The sequence below is a fragment of the Lactuca serriola genome, chromosome 8 (assembly GCF_051521515.1).
Source record: "Lactuca serriola cultivar US96UC23 chromosome 8, Lser_US96UC23_V15, whole genome shotgun sequence".
In the NCBI taxonomy this organism is placed as follows: domain Eukaryota; kingdom Viridiplantae; phylum Streptophyta; class Magnoliopsida; order Asterales; family Asteraceae; genus Lactuca; species Lactuca serriola.
Genome location: NC_136415.1, coordinates 318,529,671 through 318,541,864, shown reverse-complemented (window position 1 = coordinate 318,541,864; position 12,194 = coordinate 318,529,671).

The following is a 12,194-nucleotide window of genomic DNA, read 5'->3' as shown; positions in this document are numbered from 1 at the left end:
CCCTTCCGATCTCCGCTCTCGTTAGCTTAACGGCCTTCCGGCCGCCTTCTACACCCTCAAAACGGCTTAATAGAAGTTTAATATCGACTAAATTAAGTTGGAAGTCGAATCCCCCCTTCTGGTTAGCTGATAATCGACTTTTATAACCTTTGTAGCCGACTTACGTATGCTGGGCGGAAGTCGGATTATGCTGGGCGTACTGAAGATTTCTACGTGATTGGAGTTATCCGATGCCAGCCATTACGCGGGGCGTAATCTAATATTACGCTGGGCGTAATTTGAATTTGGTCGTTACGCTTAGCGTACAAGAAACTTACGCGGGGCGTAATTGGCTCCTCCAGCATTTTTCCTTTGTTTTAGCTTCTAAGCCAGATTTCCGCTGCAGTCTTTTCTTTTGTGCTTTATCGTCAACGAATAGCTGCAAAACATAATTTAAAGCATTGTGAGTACTTTTTAGTTCTAAAATAGAATAATAAAGGCCAAAATACTAAGATATAATGTATAAATATATATATATATATATATATATATATATATATATATATATATATATAAATACACATATCAGGCAGACACAATTAGATCCCGACTGTTAACTTCAGTCCGAGCCGAGCAGGCCCAGGGATGGCACGACTTCACTACACTGTGTATGACCGGGAAGGTCATGGGATCCTCTATTACTCACACTATTGGTCACATAAAAGTAATACACTATATCCACACTAAAATACTAAGACTAAAGTCTCAGTTAATGTCCCGAAGTAAAATAAGTATCTATTACTAATGGAAGTTCGCACCACTATCACTGTCAACAGGCATAACTTTTCTTTTACCTACACTACATACTGGATATTTAGTACCACACTTTTACAACAAATAGTTTTCAATGATAAAACTTACATGCAACTTAGAGTTTTTCACTTACGATGTATTTTCTGGAAAATATAGGATTTTCTAGATTTTTCTACTACTTATAAATGTAAATTGCAGTTTTTCACACTATATGTTCTAATACATTTTATACAAAATTCACACTAAATTCTTATGAACTCACCAGCTTTATGCTGATACTCGTTTCCAAAATAACTTGTATCCTCAGGTCAAAGATAGACAGGTACAGGTACAGTATTTTGGAGAAGATGGAGCATACAAGATCCATCTCTTATTTTTGTATTACTTTTGGTGTCTATTGAAACTTTACAGAACACACTTGTAATTAAACTCACTATGTAATGAAATGGTTGTATGTTTCTTGTTTTTACTATTATGCAATTGTGATGATACTGTACATGACGTCCTCCACCTCGAAACGTATTCCGCCGTTATCGGTTTTGGGGTGTGACACAATATCATCAACATCGGAAATGCGCTCGACCCACACTTCTAGAGGAATACCAAATATCTCGCATCTAGTCTCACCACTTATCACGACTCACACATCCATGAAACATCCATCATCCCCTGCAGCGCCAGTGCACACTAGCTGCACATAACGCTGGACCTAATAGACTTTCGAATATCCAATCCTACCCAAAGGCCGAAACAACATTCTCAGGCTATAAGGTCTTTATTATGCACAACCGTGATGCATACACTAAACATCTACAGTTATGATGTGAATTTCACGTACAAGAAACCCTAGGCTAATAAATATCATGTAATCAGGCAAATCTATCATGCGATTCCTGAAGATCCCTAGCCTAGCACTAGCATAATGTTCTAACATATCAGGATACCTAATAACTACATGGTATTTTGAAGTTTACTTACAGGCTCCGACTGATTGTACCCTCTGCATTTTCCATCCTTTATTTTGAAAACCATTTTAAAACTTGCTTTTCGGAAATCTCCTTGATTGGAGACTAGATTCACACGAGTGTTCCTCCAATTCACTCAAACCAAGGCTCTGATACCAACTTGTAACAACCATAAATTTTACGCTAAATTTAAACTTTTTAAATCATAAATAAAATCAAACAACATTTGTTTACAAAAATGTTTTCAAATCAATATCCATCAGAGTGTCCCAAAACCATAACATAAGGATGAGGAGCGGAACGTTCACGCCTTCGCCTTGCCATGATCTCCTGAAGTACCTGAAACAATAAACTGAAAACTGTAAGCCCGAGGGTTTAGTGAGCTACCCCCAAAATACCAATACCACACTGACAATACCATATCAGTAATAATCAATCAATCAACATGCATATTGGGCCATCGGCCTGACTAGACCGCCCTAAAGGGCCTACAGTCTATCTGGATCTATCTCGAGCCTTCGGAATGACTGATCCGCCACGTGGGCCTACAATCTCCCTGGACCGCTCATAGGGTGTGTTGGCCTACAGCACAAAGTAGGTCTGCCTCAACCCAACCAACAAGCAAATACTATGTACTCGTAACTAGAGTACCGACCTAGGAGGTCACTAATATACCAATCCCTACGGATCATAAGAGCATAGCATACTGTCTACCCTTATTCCAATCTAACAGATCATAAGCCCATATAGCACACCATAACAATAACAACTAAAAGGGGCAGCCTTGGTGTGGTAGACCCTATCGATATAGTGAGGATAACTCACCTCGTAGTTGTTGACTCAGATGGTAAGCTCCAACTCTCGGATCACTTGACGAAGGCTCCACCACTTATAGCACAACATGCTTGTAAGTCTTTAACCTTATAAAGCACTCCATAACCCACTAGTCAGCCCCTAATCAAAGTCAAAGCCCTCAGTCAAGGTCCACAGTCCATGTTCAACTCGACTCGCCGAGTACCCTCGGCTACTCGCTGAGTTCCTTAAAGCTCATTCCAACTCGCCGAGTCATTAGGGTGACTCGTCGAGTTCCTTCGATTCTCGGTCAAACTTTAAGGCCACCCGTCGAGTTCCCTCCTTGCAACTCGATGGATACACCTACATACATATCTAGGAGAAAACTCATCTGACTCTCTGAGTTGTTCTTTAACTCGTCGAGTTCACAATCATCTTCATGTGACTCGTCGAGTCGACCTTGCGACTCGCCGAGTCCATTCAGTCCTTTTTCCATACAGACCTATTTTGAGCCATGCAGCGGCTCCAACTCACAGATCCAAGCTTCTAGGGCATGCTTATCACGTAAAGTTGCAAACTTTACGTGCATGCATGGCTTTAAATGCTTAAAATGCCAAATCTAAGCTCTTAAAGGGGCTTCATGCCCAAGAGGGACCTCAATCACGACCAAAACTGCAACTTTATGCTTCTAGTGAAACACTCAAAATTAGAAAGGCCAAGAAAGGAAAGAAAACCCTAAGTCAAAGGGTCAACTTGTCGAGTCCAGGGAGGAACTCGACGAGTCGGAGCGGGATCCAGGGGATCGTTTAAGTAACCGACTCAGCAAGTCAAACGGTTGGTTAATATGGTTTCGATTGTTAAAAGCATACAAAAAATGAAACATTTCAAATGAAATAAATAAATTTGATTACAAGATGTTCTTGTACTTTTGCTTGTATTCCCCCTTGAAAACATTGAAAAACACGGAAAAAGGTGTAGGGGTATGAACTCACCAGTCGAGAAATGTGCCGGTTAAGATGCTAAGTGTGAGTTCGGGGCTTGAACACATGCGAGGTTCCTATGTAATATGAGGAGATACATAATTGTATCTAATTAGACTTTGAACTACTAATTAAATAATAATATACACTCTGAGGCGTGAAAACACTTCATTTCAAGTGTTAGGAGTGATCCGGGTTGCATCTAAGGAGGTGTAAGGCCTAGATATGGAGTTTGCTATTCAAGAGTAAACTCTTAAGGGAGATTACGGCCCTATGACCATACCCGATACTGACGTTAAACGAGGCTTATGGTCGTACCCGATTTAGTTGTCGTAACCCGACGTAGTTATAATTAAATTTTTTCCAAATAAATAACGAGAATATTTTCACGCGTTTCTAATGGGTTTGGACACTCACGAGGTCAAAATAAAAGTCTTAATTTAAATGACCTAATCCAAAATGTTAACGGAAAAATTGAAATACAAACGGTTTTACTAACGAAAATGGGTTACCGTGACAGAGTAATTTACGGGTTGTCACATTATCCCCCGTTAGAGGGAATTTCGTCCCAAAATTTAGAATTAAGATACAATCGTATAATTGGATAGAGATTCGGATATTTTTGTTTCATCGAGTCTACGCGCTCCCAAGTGAACTTAGGTCCTCGCATGGCATTCCAGCAAACCTTCACTTATCGAGATACAGCTTTGTTTCGTACGTTTAATCTCTCGATCCATGTTTTCGATTGGTTCTTCCATGAAGTTCGGGCTTTCGTTGATCTCAATCTCATCAAAAGGGATTACTAGGGTTTCATCAGATAGGCACTTCTTAAGAATAGAGACTTGGAAGACAAGATGGATGTTGCTAAGTTCTGAAAGTAGTCGGAGTTTGTAGGCTACGGGACCGATCCTAGCGAGGATCTCGAAAGGTCCTATGTAACTTGGGTTAAGTTTTCCGCGCTTTCCAAAGCGTATCATAACTTTTCAGGGTGAGACCTTCAACAGGACACGATCTCCAACCTGGAATTGTAAGGGTTTCCATCGTTTATCAGCGTAGCTCTTCTGTCTGTCTCGTGAAGCTTTCAGTCGTTCTCGGATTTGGGTGACCTTCTCAGTGGTTTCGCGGATGATTTCAGTACCAGTGAGAGCACTGTCCGGGATTTGACTCTTGGCTAGCTGCGTGTCCCCTACCTCGGCCCAACACAGAGGGGATCTGCACTTACGACCGTAGAGGGCTTCGAACGAGGCAACCTTGATGTTGGTGCGGTATCTGTTGTTATACGATGACTCGGTCAAGGGTAAATGGGTGTCCCACGACTTTCCTAAATTGATGACACAGGCTCTCAGCATGTCTTCCTGGGTCTGGATAGTTCTTTCGCTTTGTCTGTCTGTCTGAGGATGGTAAGTTGTACTCATATCCAGCTTGGTTCCAAGAGTTTTCTGAAGGGACTGCCAAAACCTTGAGGTAAACCTGCTATCTTGATCGGAGATAATGGACATGGGCACACCGTGCAGTCGGACTATCTCTTGGATGTAGATTCGCGTAAGTCTTTCCATCTTGAATGATTCTTTAATTGGAATGAAGTAAGTGGATTTTGTTAAACGATCGACAATTACCCAAATGGTATCGTACCCACTAGGAGATCTGGGTAACTTGGTGATGAAACACATGATAATCATCTCCCATTTCCATTCAGGTATCTCGGGCTGCTGGAGCAGACCCAAGGGCTTCTAATACTCGGCCTTTACCTTGGCGCCGGTCAGACATTTGCCCACGAAGGTAGCGATTTCGGCTTTCATGTTTGGCCACCAGTATTGTTTCTTGAGATCCAGGTACATCTTATCCGAACCTAGGTGAACAGAGTATCGAGTCTTGTGAGCTTCGTTCATGACAACTTTTCTGAAACCTCCGAACTTTGGGGTCCAGATTCTATCCATGAAACAGTAGACTCCGTCACCTCTGATCTCAAGTTTCTTATCCATTCCCCTCAAGGCTTCATTCGACACGTTTTCTGGTTTTAGGGCTTCTAATTGGGCTTCTCGGATCTATACGGATAAGTGGGAATGGATGGTCATCGTCAGTCTCTTTGCCTTTCGGCTTGAACTCTCCTTTCGGCTAAAGGCATCTGCTACCACATTGGCCTTGTCGGGATGGTAGCGGATTTCGCACTCGTAGTCACTGAGCAGCTCTACCCATCGTCGTTGCCTCATGTTTAAGTCTTTCTGATTGAAGATATGTTGCAGGCTTTTATGGTCAGTGAAGATCATGCACTTAGTTCCGTAGAGGTAATGTCTCCAAATCTTCAGTGCGAAGACCACTGCTCCTAGCTCTAGATCATGAGTCGTGTAGTTAACTTTGTGTGCCTTCAGCTGTCTTGAGGCATAAGCGATAACTTTTCCTCTCTGCATAAGCACACAGCCTAAGCCTTGATTGGACGCATCACAATAGACAACGAAATCTTCTTTCCCTTCGGGCAGGGACAGGATAGGCGCGCTCCACAAAGCTCGCTTTAACGTTTGGAATGTTGTGTCTTGCTTTTCACTCCAACAAAAGGGTACACCTTTCTGTGTCAGAGTGGTTAGGGGCTTGGTGATTTTGGAAAAATTCTGAATGAATCTACGATAGTAGTCGGCGAGACCCAAGAATTGACGGATTTCTGTGGGTGTCTTCGGTGCCGACCAATTCCCTATTGCCTTGATTTTGGACGGGTCCACGTGTATACCCTCCTCCCTAACCATGTGACCAAGGAAAGCTACTTTCCGAATCCAAAATTCGCACTTGGAGAATTTCACATACAACTTCTCTGATCTAAGTGTTTCCAACACTAACCTCAAGTGTTGTTTGTGATCTTCTTCGCTTCTAGAATATACAAGTATGTCGTCAATGAACACAATGAAGAACTTTTCTAGAAAGGGGCGATACAGCCGGTTCATCAGGTCCATGAACACAGCTGGTGCATTGGTTAGACCGAAGGGCATCACTACAAACTCGTAGTGACCATATCGACTCCTGAATGTTGTCTTGGAAACATCATTCTCGTGAACTCGAAGTTGATGGTTCCCTGATCTAAGGTCTATCTTCGAGAAGTAACTGGCTCCCTGAAGTTGATCGAAAAGGTCGTCTATTCGAGGAACAGGATAACGGTTTTTTACTATTAATTTGTTCAACTCGCGGTAGTCTATACACATTCGAAAGGATCCATCTTTCTTCTTCACAAATAGTATCGGGGCTCCCCAAGGTGAGGAACTCGGTCTAATGAACCCTTTGTGGAGAAGCTCATTGAGCTGGCTAGATAACTCCTACATTTCTGCTAGAGCTAAGCAATATGGAGACTTGGCTACAGGGTTAGCTCCAGGAGTTAGGTCGATGCGAAACTCTACTTGGCGTTCGGGAGGAATTCCTGGAAGTTCTTCGGGAAAAACATCAGGAAAGTTGCAAACTTCGGGGATGCTCTCAAGGTCTTTAACTTCCTGTTTCTCGTTGATTACATGAGCTAGGAATGCGTAACATTCCTTTCGCAAGAGCTTTTGAGCTTTGATGCAAGAAATGATGCGAAGATTGGAACTAAATTTGTTGCCGTAGATCATAAGAGTCTGGTCAGTGGGGAGATTGAGACGGATGGCTTTTTCGTAACATAGGATATCAACATGATTGGGACTCAACCAATCCATGCCAATGATAACATCAAAGTTCTTTATGGAAACTGACATTAGGTCAACGGGAAGAGAATGATCATTCAGGGTAAGGGTACAGCCTATGAATATATCGTTAGCGTTCTCTTTCTCACCATTAGCCATCTCGAAGGTAAATGTTTTGGTTAATGGTTGGGGATTATGTTTAATAAGATGTTTGAATGAATGGCTAATAAAACTTCTTTAGCACTAGATTCGAAAAGGATGTGAGCATAAGAATTGTTGAGAAGAAACGTACTCGTGACGATGGTGAGATCGGCGACTGCCTCCTCCTGCTTTATAGCTAGAACTATCCCGACGTTGCTAGCTGTTGCTGCCTTGGGGCAGTTCCTATTGAAATGCCCGACTTCTCCACAACCGTAGCAGGCCTGATCGGCACTCGATCTGGAAGCTTGATTGGTTGGTTGAGCCGGTGCTCTGCACTTTCGCGTAAGATGACCCTTCTTGCCACAGCTGATGCAGATCATCTCACGGCATGGGCCAGGGATACGATGGTGGTAATTGCACCTGTTGCACCAAGGGAGGTTACCAGCATATCTATTGGTAGGTGCTTGAGCTGTAGACGCAACGACAGGAGTAGTAGCAGCTTGAACTGCCACTGTTTTGTGCTTCTTGGAGGGTCCTTGCGAACTCTGACCCTTTCGCTTTCTACAGAAAATCTTCTTACTCTTACTACACTCATCCCGGTGCCCCTGATCACCTTCATGATTTTGGGGATGGGGGTTACTTCCTAGTCCACCAGACCTGCCGGGGTTCAAGTGTGCCATTGCAGCCGTCACTACGGCAGTAACAACTGCCTGAAATAGGACAGGGTCGAATTGAGAAGGATGCGGTGGCAGAGGGTGGTTGTTCCTTGAGCTGGGTCCTTTCTTTGGAGGCATATTGATCTAAAATGATTAGGAAATAGAGGATGGTAAGTCCTCTGAATTGAATAATGAGATGTGAAATAAGAGATATCTCATTATGACAGATAAAGTGTTCTACTAAGCGATAATATATAGGAAAACTACCAAAACAAGGGAATTTATTGCTAAGGAAAGAATGAGTAGCAACACTTGGAATGAATTTCTACAACGTATTTGGCTTTGACTAAATACTCCTATAGTATTTTATGGTTTGTTGCGACGACGACTCATTGTTTGGATATTAGGTAAGTTTTAGGCATGTTGCACACCATAATCACTCCCAAGCACATGCCGGCCGTGTCTCGAATGAATATAGTTGATCAGGCTATATTGACCCTAGACACGACTACATAACTGCCCAGGTTTAACCGCAGCGCACAACACCTAATTACTTATGTTTTGTTCTACTCGAGGTTACGGTCTCTCACGTTTACGTATTCTTGTATATTTTTGAAAAATACTTATATTTTAAAGTATACTTTTAGTTCAGAGCACTTCGGCCCCTTAGTGTTTATAGTCTTATACCATGTAAGGTTTGGTATACTTAGTTCACTATAAACAACGGCTCTGATACCAATCTGTCACACCCCAAAACCGATGGCAGAAACGTTCCGGGGTGGAGGACGTCATGTAAAGTATCACAACCAATGTACATAGTAAGCATAGTAAACACAAAACATTACATTACATAGAATCATTACATTTGTTTAAAAGTAAGGTAATACATGTTTATAGATACATTAGTTTAAACAAAAGTAAAGATGTGACTTCCATATGCTCCGTCTTCTGCAAAAGAACGCAGGATACCTGTCTAAGGAGAACCTGAGAATACAAACAGTTTTAAAAATATTAGCATAAAGCTGGTGAGTTCATAAGCGGTTTGTTTTCTGAAAATGAACAAGTTTCATTTAGGTTTCTGAAACAGTTGTTACCCAAGAAAATCCCATATTTTCTTATAAGTAAGGTTTGGTTATCTGTTTGTTACACAATCTGGTTAAGAACAATTTGTTATCCCAGGAAAAACCCTTATTTTCCTTAAAAATTTGTGGTTGGTTATCGAATCTGAATGAAGTGTACATGAATCTACCATACTTGTATTGTTTGTGTGAAATTTCCTGAAAGCCTTGTTATCCTTGAAAGGTACATTAGTTTTAACATGTATATAAAACTATCAATTTTATAGTAAACTAATTTCTTAGGATATTAATTTACTAAGTTCTTTATTACTTAAAAGTAAATCCTCGTTATCTAAGTTTGCGAGTTCTATAACCATACGATAAACTAGATATGGCAAGGAAGGCCAGTATCATTTATGACTTTTGTCACCCGTAGACCTGCCGGTCCCACTGTAGCCAGCAGCAAAGTGCGGGGTAATCAGCCTCGTATAGATCTATACACTCAAGTCACGCTCTCCTACTAAGAGATTCTGGTTACAGGGGCGGTCCTCCACTCGCGTATCTCTGTGGAGTGTTACAGAGGACGTGTCTCCAACCCTAAGAATAACGAATTTACAAGTAATAATGCGGAAAATCCTGTTTTAAGTTCTAGTTACAAAAGTGGTCCTCCACTCGCGTATCTCTATGGAGTGTTACAGAGGACGTCTAAAGTTCTAAGATTAATGATTTTAACAGTAATGAAATGGAAAATCATTTGTGAGATGTATAATATAACATTATATAATAAGATTTGCAATCAGTTTGAAAACTAACTCGGCAAGTCAAACGGTTGGTTAATATGGTTTCGATTGTTAAAAGCATACGAAAAATGAAACATTTCAAATGAAATAAATAAATTTGAGTACAAGATTTTCTTGTACTTTTGCTTGTATTCCCCACCCCCCCCCCCCTGAAAACATTGAAAAACACGAAAAAAGGAGTATGGGTATGAACTCACCAGTCGAGAAATGTGTCGGTTAAGATACTAAGTGTCAGTTCGGGGCTTGAACGCGTGCAAGGCTCCTATGTAATATAAGGAGATACATAATTGTATCTAATTAGACTTTGAACTACTAATTAAATAATAATAATATATACTCCGAGGCGTGAAAACACTTCATTTCAAGTGTTAAGAGTGATTCGGGTTGCATCTAAGGAGGTGTAAGGCCTAGATATGGAGTTTGCTCTTCAAGAGTAAACTCCTAAGGGAGATTACGGCCCTATGACCATATCTCCATGAGTTTACGGCCGTAAACTCAAGGGTGGTGTGTTCTTGGTTGCTTAATGGTCTTACAACACTTGAGGGATGATGCTAGGTTCATTTATAAGGCAAGGGAAGTGAATTGATCAACATATGGACCATTTTAAGGAGTTTACGGCTGTAAACTAGGAGTTTACGGCTGTAAACTAGGAGTTTACGGCCGTAAACTCTCATGTACCCTTTCTTTTTGTGTTTTGGTGATCTTAAGTTAAGCATAAGTGGTTCTAGTCCAAAGTACAAGCCATGGAAGGAAGTTAGGGCACCATTTGACCAATATAAAGGAGTTTACGGCCCAGGAACCATTCCTTGGGGGGTTCATGGCCGTAATCTCCTAAGGGGTTGGTTTCTTTCATGTTTAAGGTCCCTAACACAATGGTGGTTGGTTCTAGACATTATTCCAAGGCATAGGAGGTGTTTAAGGGGCATTTTAACACCTTAAAAGGTGTTTACGGTCCTTGAATGGGTGTTTACGGTCCAAGCATGTTCTTGGGCCGTAAACTCATGTTTACTCCCCAAATGTTGACATTTTGGGGTTCTAAGTCCATTCATGTAAGCCCCTAAGTCATATCTAAGCACTAGAAGTGGTTTGGAAGGGTTTTGGGGTTCCAAAACCCCATTTAAGGGTGTTTATGGTTTGGGATTGTTCCTGGGCCATAAACACATGTTCTTGGTCCTTTTGAATGATTTAAACACGAATTTGAAAGCTAAACATGCTAAACTATGAGCTAGCATGGATTACTTACCAAATTGGAGCTTGAAAGAGGTGGTTTTGGATCAATTTCGGGTTTGTAGAGAGAGAGTAGTGAGAGAGAGTGAAAAAGCTTCAAATGAAGTCCACTCACCCTTATATAGGGTTTGAGTTTGAGGCTCGATGGAAATCTACCCGATACTGACGTTAAACGAGGCTTATGGTCGTACCCGATTTAGTTGTCGTAACCCGACGTAGTTATAATTAATTTTTTTTCCAAATAAATAACGAGAGTATTTTTCACGCGTTTCTAATGGGTTTGGACACTCAGGAGGTCAAAATAAAAGTCTTAATTTAAATGACCTAATCCAAAATGTTAATGGAAAAATTGAAATACAAACGGTTTTACTAACGAAAATGGGTTACCGTGACGGAGTAATTTACGGGTTGTCACAGCTGGTTCCAGCAGCATCGATTCAGTATGAGTGGCAGAGTGGATAGAACAGTTATATATAGTCGAAGTATCTTCAGAAGTCGCTGGAAGTGACTAGGAGATTGCGATGGGGTGTAGTGACCGGTAGGAGTCCAGTAACCCAGATATCGGCAGATCAGTTGGACCAGGGTGGTCTCGGTGCATCCGGTAGGCGGATGAGGGGCAACAGAATTTTCAGTCAGAGGCAGTAGCGACAAGGGAAGTATGGTAAGAGGCAGCAAGTTGACAGAGGGTGCTACACCTCTGTCACACCCCAAAACCATTGAACAATGGAAACGTTCTGGGGCGGAGGACGTCATGTACAATATCACAACAATGAAAAGTAGTAAACAAGCAACAACATCATCCATTGCATTAATAATATAATTTTAATACAAGTGTATTCTGATATGTATAATAGACACTAATGAATAAATCAAAATGAAAGATGAGTCTTCAACGAGCTCCATCTTCCCAAATCCTTGCATCTGTACCTGTCTATGATGACCTGAGGATACAAGTAATTTTGAAAGCGAGTATCAGCTTTGAAGCTGGTGAGATCATAAGTATTTTAGTGTCTTAATTTGTATGTAAATACTTGTATGTATTTGAAATGTAAGTATTTGTATGTATACGAATTGTAAGTATTGAAAATGTAAATGAACTGTAGGTATGAAAATGTTTGTAAACAACTGTAAACGTTTGAAAAGCC